Genomic DNA, 17,304 nt, shown 5'->3' with positions numbered 1-17,304 from the left:
ACATCTTTGGACTGTGGGAGGAAACCGGAGCATCCGGAGGAAACCCACGCACACAGGGGGAGGACGTGCAGACTCCACACAGACAGTGACCCAGCCGGTCTCTGTCCTTGACTTCCCTCGCCAGCCATGGATGCCTTGTCTTCCCCTTAGCATGTTTCCTCCTGCTTGGGATGAATTTCTGTTGTGTCTCCCGAATAACCCCTAAAAAACTCCTGCCATTGCTGTTCCACTGTCTTCCCTGCTAGGCCCCTTTTCCAATCAACTTTGGCCAGCTCCTCCCTCATGTCTTTGTAGTTACCCTTATTCAAATACTGTTACATCTGATTCCAACTTCTCCCTCTCAAATTGCCGGGTAAATTCTATCATATTGTGGCCACTGCTCCCTCAGGGTTCCTTCACCTTAAGTTCCCTAATCAAGTCTGCCTCATTATAAATCCAGAATTGCCTGTTCCCTCGTAGGCTGTCACAAGCTGCTACAAAAAACCATCTCTTAGACATTCCACAAATTCCTTTTCTTGGGATCCACTACCAACCTGCTTTTCCCAGTTCATCTGTATATTGAAGTCCCCATGATTATTGTAAAATTGCCTTTTTTACATGCGTTTTTTTTTAATTATTCTTTTTTCTTAATATTTTGATTCTCCTTTTTCACATTTTCTCCCAAATTTACACCCAACAATAAACAATAATCAGTAACGAATGTAATGTCAATCCCTATATCAATAACAACAATCCCATCCTCCCACCAAACACCAGACATTAGCCCGCAAGTTAACATAAACAAATGACAAAAAGGAATCGAGAATCACCCATAATCACCATGAACACATACAGTCCTCCTCCCCCCAACTCTCCCAGCCCCCAACCCCCCTAATGTTCGATGTAATCCCATTCTCAAAAGTGCATAATGAATAACGCCCATGAATTGTTGAACACCTCCATCCTTCCCCTCAGTTCAAATTTGACCTTCTCAAAGGTCAAGAATTCCAGCAGGTCCCCCCGCCACGGCAGGACACTGGATGGAGAGGTTGATCTCCACCCTAACAGGATCCGCCTTTGGGCGATCAACGAGGCGAAGGTTACAACATCTGCCTGCGCACCCATTGCCAACCCCGGCTGGTCCAACACCCCAAATATGGCCTCCTGAGGGCCCCGGTCCATTTTCATGTTCAGCACTTTCGAGAGTACTCTAAAATCTCCTTCCAGTAATCCTCCAGCTTTGGACAGGACCAAAACATATGAACGTGGTTTGCGGGGTCCTCCCCGCAATGTTCACACACATCTACCCCCTCAAAGAGCCGGCTCATCCTCGCCCTTGTAAGGTGTGCTCTATACACCACCTTCAGCTGTATCAACTCCAACCTCACACACGAGCTGGAGGTGTTCACCCTCCGGAGCACCTCACACCAGAACCCCTCCTCCATACCCTCTCTCAACTCTTCCTCCCACTTTGCCTTGATCTCTTCCAGCGGCGCCTGCTTTTATATGCCTTTTCTATCTCCTGATTTATTTCTCCCCCACATCCTGACTACTGCTAGGGGGGGCTGTACATAACTCCCATCGGGGTCTTTTTAACCTTTGCGATTCCTCAACTCTAACCCACAGAGATTCTATGCCTTGTGATCCTATATCACTCCTTGCTATCGCTTTAACTTCATTCCTTACTAACAATGCAACCCTTCTGCCCATTTGCCTGTCCTTTCAATAGGACACATATCTTTTTGATATTTAGATCCCAGACCTGCTCCCATTGCAGCCACATCTCTGTGATGCCCACAACATCGTACCAGCCAATTTCAATCTGCGCATCAAGGTCATTTACCTTGTTCCTTATACTGCACGGATTTAGGTACAACACCCTCAATCCTGCATTGACCACCTCCCTTCTGACACGTCATCTTTTTTTGCTCTGCTTGAGGGTGATGTTGTTCTCTTATTTTGGTTCTCTCTTTCCCCTTCAGTTATTACACCTTCTAAGCTAACATTCTGGTTCTCCCCCCCCCCCCCCCCCCCCCCCCCCCCCAGCCATACTAGTTTGTGCCTGCCAGTAACAAAGGTAATGCCTGCCAGTAACCAAAAGTAAGCTTAGAAGAATTAATACAAGAAAGAGGCTATTCGATCCATCAAGTCTGCATAGAACCTCTGAAAGGACATCCTACCTATCCTGGTAACCCTGTAACCCCATTATCCTTTTTGGGCACTTAAGGGGCAATTTAACACAGCCAACCCACCTAACCTGTCCATCTCTGGACTGTGGGAGGAAACCCACACAGACACAAGGAGAATGTACAAACTCCACAGTCACCCAAGGATGGCATTGAACCCGGGTTCTTGGTGCTGTGAGGCAGCAGCAGTGCTAATCACTGAGCCGCCCATTTTGTAAGTTGCTTTAATAGCTCACAGAGTGTCAATGACACCAGTTGTTTGTCCTGGAGAAATCTGCATTCTTTTTTTAAAAATATTTTATTCAAGGTACTTTCATATAAACAAATAAAAGCAGAAAAACAACCAAACTCCCTGCCCACCTCCTTCTCCCATCCTGCCTTCCCCCATTTCCACCCCCCTCCTTTGGTGACCCTTCAACCCTCCTTAAAGAAATCAATAAATGGCTTCCACCTACAAGTGAACCCATCAACCGACCCCCTTAGGACGAACTTGACCTTCACCAGGCTCAGGAATCCCGCCATGTCGCTCACCCACACCCGGGCTTTTGGCGCTCCCGAGTCCCTCCACCCGAGCAAAATCCATTTCCAGGCTACCAGGGAGGCAAAGGCCAAAACATTGGCCTCTTTCACCCCCTGGACTCCCAGGTCTTCCTGAATATTCCCGAATATTGGCATCTCTGGACTTGGGGCCACCTTCACCCCCAGCAGCATGGACATTACGTCCGCAAACCCCTACCAGGACCCCCTCAACTTCGAACATGCCCAAAACAGGTGGACGTGATTTGCAGGCCCCCCATCCGTGCACCGCTCACACCTATCCTCCATCAAAAAAACTACGCATCCATGCTACCGTTATATGTGCCCTATGGACTACTTGAAACTGAATGGCTATTAAGCGCACACAATGAGGACACACTCACCCTCCGCAGGGCCTCAGTTCGCATCCCAGCCTCCACCTCCCCACCTACTCCTCCTCCCACTTAAGTTTTATGTACCCCAACAGGGCCCCCTCCCAGTCCATCAATTCCTTGTAAAGTTCGGACACCTTCCCCTCCCCTATCACTTCCTTCGACAACACCTTATCCTGCAGCCCGAGGGCGGCACCCCAGGAAAGGACCTCTCTCTCTACAAAATCCCAAATGAAGGTATCTGAAACCGTTCCCCCTGGGCAACCCGTACTCTTCCTCCAGGTCCTCTAACTTAGCAAATTTGTCCCTGCACAGATCGCCAAATCGCTCGATCCCTGCCTGCCGACACTCCCGAAACCTTGCATCCAACCCCCTCGGTGCAAACCTATGGTTGTCGCAGAACAGTGCCCACACCAAGGCCCCCTCCAACCCCAAATGCTACCACACCCTTAAGGCCGACACCACCACTGGACTCATGGAGTGCCTGGCCGGCGAGAACGGCAGAGGCACTGGCAACAAAGTCCTCAAACTTGTTCCCCTACACAAGGCCTCCCCCCCCATCCGCTGCTAGGCCAACCTCTCCCCCATGACCCATTTCGTAACCACAGCAATGTTCGCCGACCAGTAGTAGTTCATCGTGTGTGGCAGCGCCAAGCCCCTCCTCGCACCCGCTCCAAGAATGTCCTCCTGACCTACAGGGTCTCCCCGCCAAACACAAATTCAGAGATGAACCTTTTTGAAGAACGCCTTCGGGGTGAAGATAGGGAGGTTCTGAAACACAAACCAAAACCTTGGCAGCACCCTCATTTTTACTGTCTGTACCCGTCCCGCCAACGACAATCGCAGCACATCCCACCTCTTAAAGTCCCCCTTGGTAGCACAGCGGTTATCACTGTTGCTTCACAGCGCCAGGGTCCCGGGTTCGATTCTCGCTTGGGTCACTGTGCGGAGATTGCACATTCTCCCTATGTCCATGTCCCGCACCCTCCGGGTGCTCCGGTTTCCTTCCACAAGTCCCGAAAGACGTGCTTGTGAGGTGAATTAGACATTCAGAATTTTCCCTCAGTGTACCCGAACAGGCGCCAGAGTGTGGCGACTAGGGGCTTTTCACAGTAACTTCATTGCAGTGTTAATGTAAGCCTACTTGTGACAATAATAAAGATTATTATTATTATTATTCATTTGCTCCACCAACTGAGTTAAGTTCAGTTGTGCAACTGCGCCCAGCCCCATGTCACCCGGATGCCCATGTATCTAAAATTCGCCCCCACTATCTTAAACAGCAGCTCCGCTCTCTCCTCTCCTGCCCTCTAGTCTCAATCGGGAACACCTTGCTCTTTCCCATATTCAACGTGCGTCCGGAGAAGCGGCCAAATTCCTCCAAAATCCCCATAGTGTCCCTAGTACTGAGCAATAGGTCCAAAATGTATAGCAACAGGTCATCTGCCTGCAGCAGGACCCTGCGCTCACCACCCTCCCACACAATTTCTCTCCAGTCCCTCGATGCCCTAAGGGCCATTGCCAGCGGCACTATCGCCAAAGCAAAGAGCAATGGGGTGAGCGGGCACAACTGCCTTGCCCTCCGATGCAGCCCAAAATATCCCAAACTCACTCAGTTCATCCACACACTTGTGACCGCTGCCTGGTACAGCAGCTGGACCCAGTCCACAAACCCCTGCCAGAACCTAAACCGCCCCAGCACCTCCCACAGATATTCCCACTCCAACCAATCAAACGCATTTTCCACATCCATTGCCATCTCCTGTCCCTCCGAAGGCATCATAATTACATTGAGTTGCCTCCTCACGTTCGCTGACAACTGCCTCCCTGTCACAAAACCTGTTTAATCAACGCCTATCACCCCCGGTACGCAGTCCTCGATTCGCAAGGCCAAGACCTTCGCCAATAGCTTTCAGTAACGATATCAGACGTTACAACCCGCACTGCTCCGGATCCTTGTCCTTTTTCAATATCAGGGAGATGGAAGCCTGCGACAGTGTAGGGGGAAGTTCCCCCCTCCCTTGCATCATTATAAGCCCTCACCAGCAGTGGTCCCAGGTCTCCCCCAACCTTTTATAAAACTCCACCAGAAACCCATCTGGACCCAGGGCCTTCGCTGCCTGCATTGCCCCCATACTGTCACCTCCCTTAACCCAATTGGTGCCTCTAATCCCTGAACCAGCTCCTCCTCTACATTGGGAAAGCAGCCTGTTCAGAAACTGCCACATCCCCTCCCCCCGGCTGGGGGCTCAGACTCATATAACCTCCTATAAAAAGCCTCAAACATACCGTTCACCCACTCCGGGACCAACACCACCCTACCCTTATTGTCCCTTAATCTGCTAATCACGCTCGCCGCCTCTTGCTTCCTCAGTTGGTGGACCAACATCCTGCTCGCCTGCTCCCTCTAATCACATACTGCCCCTCTGGCCTTCCGTAGTTGCCCCACCACCTTCCACGTGGACACCAATCTAAACTCCATCTGGAGCCTTACCTCTCCTTCAACAGTCCAGTCTCGGAGGCCTCCGAATACCTCCTGTCCATCCTCAGGATCTCATCTACCAGCCTTTCCATCTCCACCCGCTCCGTTTCTTTCCTATGTGTCCGGATTGAGATAACCCTCCCTAACCACCGCCTTGTGCACCTCCCATAGCGTGGCAGCCATGACTTAGCCTGTATCATTTAGCCCCATGTACCCCCAAATGGCAACCCTCACCCTTTCGCAGACCTCCTCATCTGCCAACAGCCCCACATCCTGGTTTAGCTCACTGGGCTAAATCGCTGGCTTTTAAAAGCAGACCAAGCGGCCAGCAGCACGGTTCGATTCCCGTACCAGCCTCCCCGGACAGGTGCCGGAATGTGGCAAATGGGGGCTTTTCACAGTAACTTCAGCCTACTCGTGACAATAAGCGATTTTCATTTCATTTTTGTTTTCATCCAGCCTCCACTGTGGGCGCAGGTACCCCTGCGTGAGCTGGTATCCTCCCCAGTCCACTTGCAAATCCAATCAGTGCGCGAACACACGTGACCATTTGACCAGCCTGGTCAATGTGCTCCCCCCCCCTCCTGCCGATCAGCCATATCTCTTTTTGGGCTCACAGAGACTCTAGGGAAATTTGGGCAATACTAAACAACAAGCAGGCACTGAGCCTGAATGTATAATTGGGAAGCAGTTACCAGACGGAATCAAAACCATGGGCCGATTAGCATATTGATGGCCCATCCGAGGAACAAAGGACTAACACCCAGGTAGTTGATACTGTCGCAGACATCCTGTCGCAGACATCCTGGCGCCAGTACCCCAACTGAAAGACACAAACAAAGCAAGGCCAACGGCCACCTAAGACACGCCCAGCCATCAGGGCACCCATCCCTTTATTGGTTTAGATCGATAGCAATGATCGAGAAGCTGCCCAATTAATTGGGACCAAGTTTAAGGCCTGCCTAAAGTCGCGCGAAGCCCCTCCAAGTATAAGAAGGAACCCCCACAAGAGAATCACTATCTTGGACTTGGCTCTCAAAGCGGAGAGACCCGTCCACCAGCATCACCAGAAGCAAGTAAGTCCAAGGTCAACGCTCGCTACCAGATGGACGACCTTAGCTGTTCTCCTGTATCTCTTCGAACCCAACAGCTTCAGATCCGAACAACGGCCATTGTTCCTCTGACTAAGTGGGCACCCGAAGTTAAGTATAGGCGTTAGCGTTAAAGATAATTTAGTTTGTAGTACTGTTGTGCATGAGACGATCTTACTGTGTGTGTAAATAAATAGTATTGACTTTGAACTAACTAACTGATGTATTGGCTCTTTGATCGGTATTCGATTTGAACCTTGTGGCAGTATCGAGAGATACCCGGCGACTCTGAAAGTAAACATAATTAGGATTAAGGAAAGCGACCATATTGATTACTATATTTATAGCAAGTAAACCGAGCAACACCACCTAGCTTGCACATTTTTGGTTTGTGGGGGCAAAACCCACGCAAACATGGGGAGAATATACAAACTCCACACGGACAGTGACCCAGAGCCAGGATCGAACCTAGGACCTCGGCACCGTGAGGCCGCAGTGCTAACCTACTGTGCCACCGTGCTGCCCTGAATGTATCTAACTGCTTCTAGAATGATATGAGATGTTGACCCTTCACCCTACTCCGGAGACTGCTTCAGTTATTAATCACTCTTTTGTGGAAACTTGCTTTAACTATTTTATACTTGTGCTTTCTTACCTACCGCTGTGGTTTACCTTGAAATCATACTCTGATTCTAGTCCACTTAGATCAGGGGTGGGCAAACTACGGCCCGCGGGCCGCATGCGGCCCGCCAAAGGTATTTCTGCGGCCCACCAAGTCATTAAAAAAAAAATAAAAAAAATTTTTTTTAAAAAAATTTTAAAAAAAATTTAAAAAAAAAAATTTTTTTTTTTAAAAGGTTAATGGGTGGGGGAGCTGTTGGGTTACTTACTGGTATAGGGTGGATATGTTGACTTGAGTAGGGTGATCATTGCTTGGCACAACATCGAGGGCCGAAGGGCCTGTTCTGTGCTGTACTGTTCTATGTTCTATATGAGGCGCCCAGAATCATAACCGGGTGAAGTAATTATTTTACTTAATATACTATGCGGCCCTTTGTGAATTGTGAATTTCTGAATGTGGCCCTTGCACGGAAAAGTTTGCCCACCCCTGACTTAGATATATCTTTTTGGTCCTTCACAATCACTGTCTTTAAAACCCTAAGGAGTCCAAATGTTTTTCGCACTTCATAACCCAATTTTTTTCGATGGAAGATCAATCACATGTTCTTACCCAAAGGATGATACCATCTACAACCAGTGGTGGACTGGGTCTAAAAATATTGGTTGCCAGGAAATCAAAGGGGGCCCACCCACAACTACAATGCTATCATTTAATTTTCATAACGAATAAATAACATTTTCAAAAAATACATATGGAAAAAAGGGTTCAATTAAAATTTTTGTGGAAAAAATGTGTATTTCTTAGTAATTACAGTGTACATGTACTGTACATATTACTGGCAGTAGATACCAAATGTAAATACAGAATGTTATAATTGAATTTTTTATTTATTTTTTTAATTTTAAGTAATTGGTTGATATTTTTAAATAGTTTACTGCACAATTTACACATTAACAGATCGTTCAAAAGCACAATAGAGCATTGCATGCAGTCCACTATATTAAGAGCAATCGTTTGTGTTCGCTAGATGATTGTGCGAATCTGCCAATAATTGCTTCTGCATCCAATTCATCTAACAATTCCTTTTCAATGGATAGCAACATGTATGATTCCAAATTCTCCTCAGACAGTGAATTTCTTAACCTTGTCTTTATGATCTTTAGCTTTGAAAATGTCCTCTCACATTGGACTTGAGTAACTGATCGTGTGTAGATGACTTTATAAAGTTCATAAAGGTTATCATATGCCTTGTCATGAAGTCTGTTGGATGCCAGAATTTTTAGTACACACGATGGGCAAGTGCTGCAAATTTTACAATTGTTGCAACTGGAATCCATATTCTCACCATCATTAAGCAATAGCTTTAATACATCAAAGTTTGAAGCAAAAGAAAACAATTCCAATATTGCTTGATCTTTGCAGATTTGTGGAAACAGCTTAATAATACCTTCCAATGCTTCATCTTCAAGGCCCTTCTCTGCAATAGTTTTAAACTTTGCTGGGTCCAAGCAGGCAAATCTTTATACAACTATTTGTGTTGTACAAAGCGTGATTCTAGTGACTGGACAATGCGATCCATTATTAGGTTAAACACATTTACTTGAAAATCATCAATAAGCTCATTTGCCATTCTTTTCTTCTTCCTCTGCCTCTTAACTGGCAATGTTATTTCCAACGCATCAATTTTCAATGTTTGATTTTCATCCATATTCATCTGTGAAATCCTGTCATTACATTTATTTACAAATTCCAAAGCCTTGCTGTGAACGTTATCAAATGTTCTTGTCTGTTCCTTCAACTTTGTTGTCGCTGAATCTACCAAACTCCATGCAGTAAACATATCTAAACCACTTGTCTGTAGATAACTTGATAACGGGGTTGTAGTTTCAAATATATACAAGTAAGTAAATGCTGTCAATATGGTTTCAAACTTTAGAAGACTTTGAAGTAAAACATTTGCTTCATGTTTTGTTTTTGCATCAAACTTTTCTGAATCTTGTATCATTGATAAGCATGTCAATAGATTTACGAAAGTACTGGCAGCGGCATTATCAAAACGTCCAAATATAGTTGTTGCTGCATTGGATTTTCCTGACCACCTGGTCTCACCAATTAGCTTTAATTGTTTCATTTTTTCTTGTCCTAGATGTTTTCCAACAACTTCTATCCATACAGCCATTCTCTTGTATGATGCTTTCACAAAAGTAGCTATATTCTGGAGCAAATTGAAAAAAGAAACTGCAGGCACACAACATTTTGTTGTTTCAGTTATCATCAAATTCAAGACATGGGCATAGCACCATATATGAACATGTTGATCAGCCACATCAGCAATTTTACTTTGTAAACCATTATACTGGCCATGGTAGCTTGCAGCGCCATCTGTGCTATCAGATAAACATTTTTGGGGGTCAATTTTAAGATGCTGTAATGTTTCAATCAATAGATCAAAAAGTCCCTGTCCTGTACCATCATTACTTGGCACAACTGAAAGTAGTCGCTCACAGATAATACCTTTAAGCACATACCAAATAATAATGCTAAACTGATCGATGGATGAATTATCTTGTGTTGAATCAACCTGAATAGAATAATATTTTGCTTGAGAAACTTCATGACTAATTCTTTCTTGTATCATATTCTTCATAATTTTGATTAACATGTTTATAGTTGTTTTACTCAGGTATGTAACAAGTCCACCACGGCCTTTACTTTGAGCCTTTCCTTGTTGCTCTAATCGTTTGATTCTTTGTCTAGACTTGTTTTGCACTGCAGAAACGTGAGCTGCCATAATGGGGTCATATTTTGCCATCAACTGCACTGTAGCTAAAAAATTGCCATGATTCAGAACCTCATTATCTAGAGTGTAGGCCGATTCATTTCTGTGACCTCGAAAAGGAAGTGCTTGCTTGCCTAACATCTTTATGATGTCTATAATCCTCATGACAATACTTCTCTGCTTCAATACTTCTTTCCTTTTAATTAGTGATGCTGCAAAAAATGTATCTAAGGTGCCATCATTAACCACACTGATATATTGCTGAGCATTTCTGACATGTGTTGTTGTCGATTCATGTAAAGTCAAGCTCTGGCTAATACGCCTGTAGTCACTAAAGCCACGTACAAAGGGTGATGGATTACAAGTGTTGGGAAACTCAAAGGCTAAGCAGTATGAACAATATAAACATCTATTTTCTTTGTTATATGTTAGCCATTTTCTTGGGACTGAGTCATTCATAATTTTCCTCTCATACAAACAAGCATCAAATGGCAGATCATCAAGTGGCTGAAGTGGATGTTCAGCAAAAAACTGTTTTAGCTTTGCTCGTGATGGATATTGGAAGATTCCAGTAATTGATCTTTCATTTTCTTGCGTAGGTTCATTTACAGGATGTGCTTCAGAAACCAAGTCATTTATGCTTGAAGGAATATCTGATTCCCTGTCATTAGTTGAAGCTATGTGGTCAGATGTTGCAACTACAGGCAGTACAGATACTGGAACAAGGAAGCCAGAAGAAATATTGGGCCTGGGTTGATGAGTAATGGATGCACTTGTATTTGTCTCGACATTCAAAGTAGCTCTTCTCTGTTCTTGTAACTCGCATGTCATTGCATCATCACCATGAGCATTGTTTCTTGCTTCTTGATTATTTGTTGCAGAACTGGATATTGATGTGGATTGTGCTTGTGGTATTATAAACTCTGTTATAGGCCTGCATCGCTTGGCTGATTCCTTCCTTTCTGCTTCTTTTTGTTCTTTGCGTTTTAGTGACCCAGAATTATGCTTTTTCTTTTCCATGCTGGTAGGGGTAATATTCCTGAAATAAAAACTTAATTAAAAATAGCCCACATTGGGAAAAATGAATATTGATGATTGCAAGAATAACTTGAAGGAATGCCAGATAAACCCCTACTTGATAAAAAATATAAAATAACTTACTTACACTTCAATAGGCTATGTTCATTAGTCAATACTACTGTGGCTTATGCAGCTTCAGAAGAGGAGACAATCCACTGTCCAGTGTTCACACCAGCAAGCAACTGAGACAACTGTTGAAACTTAGAAGTTTGGTCTGACTATAGTAAGACATTAAGAATGGTCCCACGACCAAAGTTAACATGTCCAGTTTGATACCAGTGTAGTGTTACAAGTCGCAACCCTTTGAGTTTACCGATCATGGCTTATCACTTCAATATCTTTGACCTCATGATTCACGGTCAAAGGTACCGCTTCTCCTTTTCGGTGACCTCACGACCCTATGTACTGCTTGATATCCTTTCAAGTTGCCGACCATCTCAAATCACGAACTGTAAGTTTATCTTTAAATTCACACACTCTTGCTGAAAACGTGGATTTCCAACTACGTCGGACCCGGGTGATCCAGCTCCCCCCCCCCCCCCCCCCCCCCCCCCCACTCCTTTTCACATCCGTTTAACACTGCTTCGTTCCTTCATGCACTGAGTGATTATTTGTTTGTTTCTTTATTGCATTTTTATTTGGTATTGCTCTTTTAAAAAACAATTATATTTTATTAAGTTAGAATACAAATCTCAGGAAAGAAGTTGGAGATTTATTTATCTAATTAATTATAATTTTTAAGGGCCCTTCAGAGATTCACGGGCCCCTTCTTGACTCTCCGGGCCCCGGACCGATGTACCAGCTGAACTAAGACTACTGCTTGATATCCTTTGAAGTTGCCGACCATCTCAAATCACGAATTGTAACTTTATCTTTAAATTCACACACTCTTGCTGAAAACATGGAATTTCCTTAATTATGCCCGACCCGGGCCCCCCTATTCCACATCCTTCCACTACCTCCCCTGCTTCGTTCCTTTTCATGCACTGCTTATTTGTGTCCTGTTCTCTTTTTTTTCTTATTCCTTTTTATCACTAAAACAGTTGTCTGTGTTTGTTTCTTTATTGCATTTTTATTTGATTATAGGGGGCCCACTTCATCAGGGGCCCACTTGCCATCGGGCAAGCTGACACCCTGGCCAGTCCGCCACTGTCTACAACTGAATTCTAGGCGTTTAGATAAGAAGGGCCTCAGGTTCCCTGTAGGATGTCCTTGAACTCCACAGGTTCAGATCACGTGGCATATGGGGCCCTTCTGGTGTGGGGGAGGGCTACGAGCTTGTGGGCAGCGGTAGGTGACTCAGGGGCATTGGCTATGTGTGTTCCTGGATGGTGATTGAAGGAGTACTCATAAGCCACCAATAGTACCCATTTTGGATCCGAGGTGATGGGAAGGATCACTTTGTCTTCCTTAAAAAGGTCCAATAGTGGTTTATGGCCCATAATTATCTTAAAGTGCCAACCATAGAAGTATGGATGGAATTTTTTCACTCCGAATATTATAGCCAGGTCCTCTTTTTTGATTTGCGCACACCGTTGTTCCGCATCTGCCAGGGTTCGTGATACATATGCAACCGATCATTCTTTGCCATAATCCCTTTGATGGGTGAGGACTGCCTCTACTTTGTATGGAGAGGCATTCCATGTTCATACCATTGGTCTTGTGGGATCGTAGTGTGCCAAGATGTTGGACGACAGCAGCTGACTCTTCATTTTTGTGAATGCTTCATCCTATGGTACCTGTTGTAATCATTTCTAGTTCTTCTTCAACAATGCGTGCAGGGGTGCCATTAACGTGGCTAGGCTGGGGATAAATTTCCCATAATAGTTAATGAGGCCTGGGAACAACTTAAATCCTGTCGTGTTTCACGGGGTTGTGCCCTTTTTGGCCTTTACTTTGTCCTCTACAGAGTGCAGGCCATCTTTATCATAGAATTTACAGTGCAGAAGTAGACCATTTAGCCCATTGTGGCTGCACCGACCCAGTCCAATTAGATTTTTTGCAGCCAGTCTCTGCCCAGAAGACTTGGTTCTGGTCCCTGTAGGGGCAATCTGACCATCTATAATAATAATAATAATCTTAATTGTCACAAATAGGCTTACATTAACACTGTAATGAAGTTACTGTGAAAAGCCCCTAGTCACCATACTCCGGTGCATGTTTGGGTACACTGGGGGAGAATTCAGAATGTCCAAATTACCTAACTGCACGTCTTTCAGGACTTGTGGGAGGAATTCGGAGCACCCGGAGGAAACCCACGCAGACACAGGGAGAACCTGCAGACTCCGCACAGACAGTGACTCAAGCCCGGAATCGAACCTGGGACCATGGTACTGTGAAGCAACAGTGCTATCCTCTGTGCTACCATGCTGCCCATCTGTAGTTCCTACGATTCGTAGAAGCCCCCCTGTGTGTGTAGTCAGCCTGGCCTGATATCTCCCAGGTCCAGGGGCACGATGCCCCTCAGAGGCACCTGAAGGTCTGATCCCCTATAAGTGCAGATAGCAGCTCGTGTGTCCACTTCCATTTTCAAGGGGCGGCCGTTGATCTGAAGTTTAATCTTGATTGGAGCAACTTTAGGGGTGGTGATGCAGTTCAGCTGCATCTGTTCATTCAATTCGGGCTGGTGGATTTGCAAGGCCTGAGCCTGAGGTGGCTTTGGCTTCCGGCCATAGCAGCCTTGTCTTGGGCGTATCTTTCGGCCGCACGTAGAGTGCTCTTGTGTCTGTTCCCTCAAGCCCTCTAGGAAAGTTTCCAAAATATTTCTGGGATTCCGCAGCTGTTAACGCATATCCTTGCATGCTGCAACTGAGTGGTAAACAGGTGGTGGGTGGTGCATGGAGATGCTTTCTATGAGAAGCCCGGTTTTCCTATATGGGGGTCCACCAATGTTGAGCACACTGCAGTCCATTGAACCTTGAAGGCCCTGGGCCTCTTCAACTGCATTTTCCAGGGAAAGTGACATTTCTATGGCTCTTTTAAGGTTCAGGGCGGGTTCTGGAAGCATTTTTCTCTATGTCGCGATATTGTTTATCCCACATACCAGTCGGTCCCATAGCATTTCCAGCAAAAATTATCCTTACTAGTTCTGCCAGTTTCCTGAGTCTGGTCAGGAATTCCGTTATGGGTACTCCAGGGATTCTTCCGGCTGTATTAAACCTGTAGCGCTGGAGAATCACTGACGATCTCGGGTCGTAGTGGTTTGTCACTAATTCTACTAGTTCATTCATAGTTTTTAAGTCCGTGGCTGCCAGGTAAGTCAAACTCTTAATGATGCCCGTCATCAGGGCTCCACAAGCGGTCAAAAAGGATTACCTTTTGTTGGTCATCACCTTCTATGCTATTCGCAAGAAAGAAATAGCACATTATTTTCGAGTACTGAGGCCAATCTTCCATGTCTGCGTCATATGGCTGGAATTTCCCAAATAGTGGCATTCCTGGGTTCTCTTCTTGTGTTTCCTCACTGGAGTTGTTTTTTTTAAGTAGGGCTGTCTATCCCGTTCTTGCTCCTCGTCGCTAGTGTAGTAATCCAGGTAACATGAAGGTGAAGGTTTAAACAGATTTATTCTAAACTCAAAAGTAAAGCTGCACCTGCAGTGCACAACACAAGTGTCCCAGCCCGGGACTAACAGAACACTAAGTCTGGGACGGCAATTAAAGGGCTTGGTAACTGCTCCCTGCTGAGCGGCTCTATGCCCGTAATTGTGGTGATATGCCTGTAGATAATATTCCATGTATGCAACCGTGTGACCTTCCCACAGCAGGTGGCATTCTATATAAGGGCAGATACAGTGACCCTCAGAAGGTTGTAAGACGTATATGAGGACAGTCGTGCATTGGGATATTTCCAAGGGAGTCTAAAGAAATTCTATGATGGGACTTCTGGTTGCGGCTATGCGGAGCTAAGCCGCACGTTCGGCAGCTCCTGCTTTAATAGGACTTGTGGGCTCTTTTAAGGGCCCCAAACGGCGCTGATTCGACGATTCCCGGTGGATAAAGGGGTCTGGAGCAAAACCCCCCTGGATTTATGGTGCGGACCCGGAGTGGGGCGAGGAGAAAAACGGCAGCAGTTCCCCTGGAAAAGCGGGGGAAGGTGGACAAAATGGCGGCCAGTGGAGCCCCTGAGGAGTGGAGGCAGTGGGCGGAGGAGCAGCAAGCGGCCCTTCTGCGCTATTTTACGGAGCTGAAAGGGGAGTTGCTAGAATCCCTGAAGGTAACGACAAGTAAGCTGCTGGAGACCCAGACAACTCAGGGTGCAGCGATACTTGAGTTGCACCAGCAGGCCTCTGAGCGCAAGGAGGAGGTTTCGGCCCTCGTGGGGAAGGTGGAGATACACGAGGTGCTCCACAAAAAGTGGCAAGATCGGTTCGAGGAGATGGAGTTTCGATCAAGGAGGAAGAACTTGCGGATCCTGGGCCTCGCGGAGGGGCTGGAGGGGTCGGACCTGCCGGCCTATGTGGCCGTGATGCTGAACTCGCTCGTGGGGGCAGGATCCTTCCATCTGCCCCTGGAGCTGGAGGGGGCCCACAGAGTACTGGCCAGGCGGCCTAAGGTGAATGAACCCCCGCGGGCGGTGCTGGTGCGGTTCCATCGGTTCAGTGACCGGGAGTGTGTTCTCCGATGGGCCAAGAAGGTGAGGAGCAGCAAGTGGGAGAATTCGGTAGTGCGTATCTACCAGGACTGGAGTGCGGAGGTGGCTAAGCGGAGGGCCGGGTTCAACTGGACGGAGGCGGTGCTCCACAGCAGGCAGGTGAAATTTGGCATGCTGCCGCCTGCGCGCTTGTGGGTCACCTACAAGGACCGGCATCACTACTTTGAGTCCCCGGAGGAGGCGTGGGCCTTTGTGCAGGCTGAAAAGTTGGACTCAAACTAGGGACTGGGGGGTGTGGGGGTTTTTTGTATCACTGTTTATGCTGTTGCTGGTTATTCTGTTTGGTTTTTTTCTCTCTCGCTTTCGGATGATGTTGGTTATGGTTTTGTGTCTTAAGGGTATTGGGGTTTGTGGTTGATCTGTGTTTTTGTTTGTACGGGGTTGGTGGATGGGTTGGGACTGCTATTTGGGAGCTGCGTTGAGGGGGTGGGGTGGGGCAGTGTGAAAGCGCGGGCTTTCCTCTGGTTTCCCGCGTTGCGGGACGAGGGGAGTGGAACTGGAGGCAATGGGCGTGGATATCAGATCCGTTTACCCGCGCTGGAGCGGTGCCAAGGAGCTGCTGCAAGGGGGGAGGGGTGACCCCCTATTGGGAGGGGTCGGAGTTAGGGCGGGAGCTGCCGGGGTCAGCAGAAGTCAGCTGGCTCACGGGAGTACTATGGAGGGAGCGTCGCGGCTAGGAGGGGTCCTAGCCCGGGGGGGGGGGGGGGGGGGGGGGGATACCCGGCGCTGACCGGGTTGCTGCTGGATTGGCCAGGGAGGAGCTGGTGTTGGTCGGGGGGTTGGGGTGAGGTTCTATCGCCGTGGGAAATGGGCTGAATGGGTGCTGGCCAGGGGCGAGCAGTCGATGGGCTATGGCTAATCGACGGGGGAGGGGCGGGGAGCCCCCTGATCCGGCTGATCACGTGGAACGTGAGGGGGTTGAATGGGCCGGTTAAGCGGGCCCTGGTGTTTTCGCATCTGAAGGGGCTGAAGGCCAGGAGACTCACCTGAAGGTGGTGGACCAGGTTCGTCTGAGGAAGGGGTGGGTGGGGCAGGTTTTCCAATTAAGGGTTGGACGCGAAGAACGGGGGGGTGGCGATCCTGGTGGGGAAGAGGGTGGCGTTTGAGGCGTTTGAGGTGGTGGCTGATAGTGGCGGCAGATATGTGATGGTGAGCGGTAAGCTGCAGGGGGAGAGGGTGGTGTTGGTAAATGTATATGCCCCAAATTGGGATGATGCTGGTTTCATGAGGCGTATGTTGGGCCGCATTCCTGACCTGGAGGTGGGGGACCTGATCATGGGGGGGACTTCAATACGGTGCTGGATCCCCTACTGGATCGTTCTAGTTCAAGGACAGGCAGGAGGCCGGCGGCGGCCAAGGTGTTGAGGGGGTTTATGGACCAGATGGGAGGGGTGGATCCCTGGAGGTTTGGGAGGCCGAGGGCTCGGGAGTACTCTTTTTTCTCCCACGTGCACAATGTTTATTCCCGTATTGATTTCTTTGTCCTGAGTAGGGGACTGGTCCCGAGGGTGGAGGAGGCCGAATAT

Source organism: Scyliorhinus canicula, chromosome 2, assembly GCF_902713615.1.
Source record: "Scyliorhinus canicula chromosome 2, sScyCan1.1, whole genome shotgun sequence".
NCBI classification, from domain to species: Eukaryota; Metazoa; Chordata; class Chondrichthyes; order Carcharhiniformes; family Scyliorhinidae; genus Scyliorhinus; species Scyliorhinus canicula.
This window is presented reverse-complemented; position numbering follows the sequence as displayed.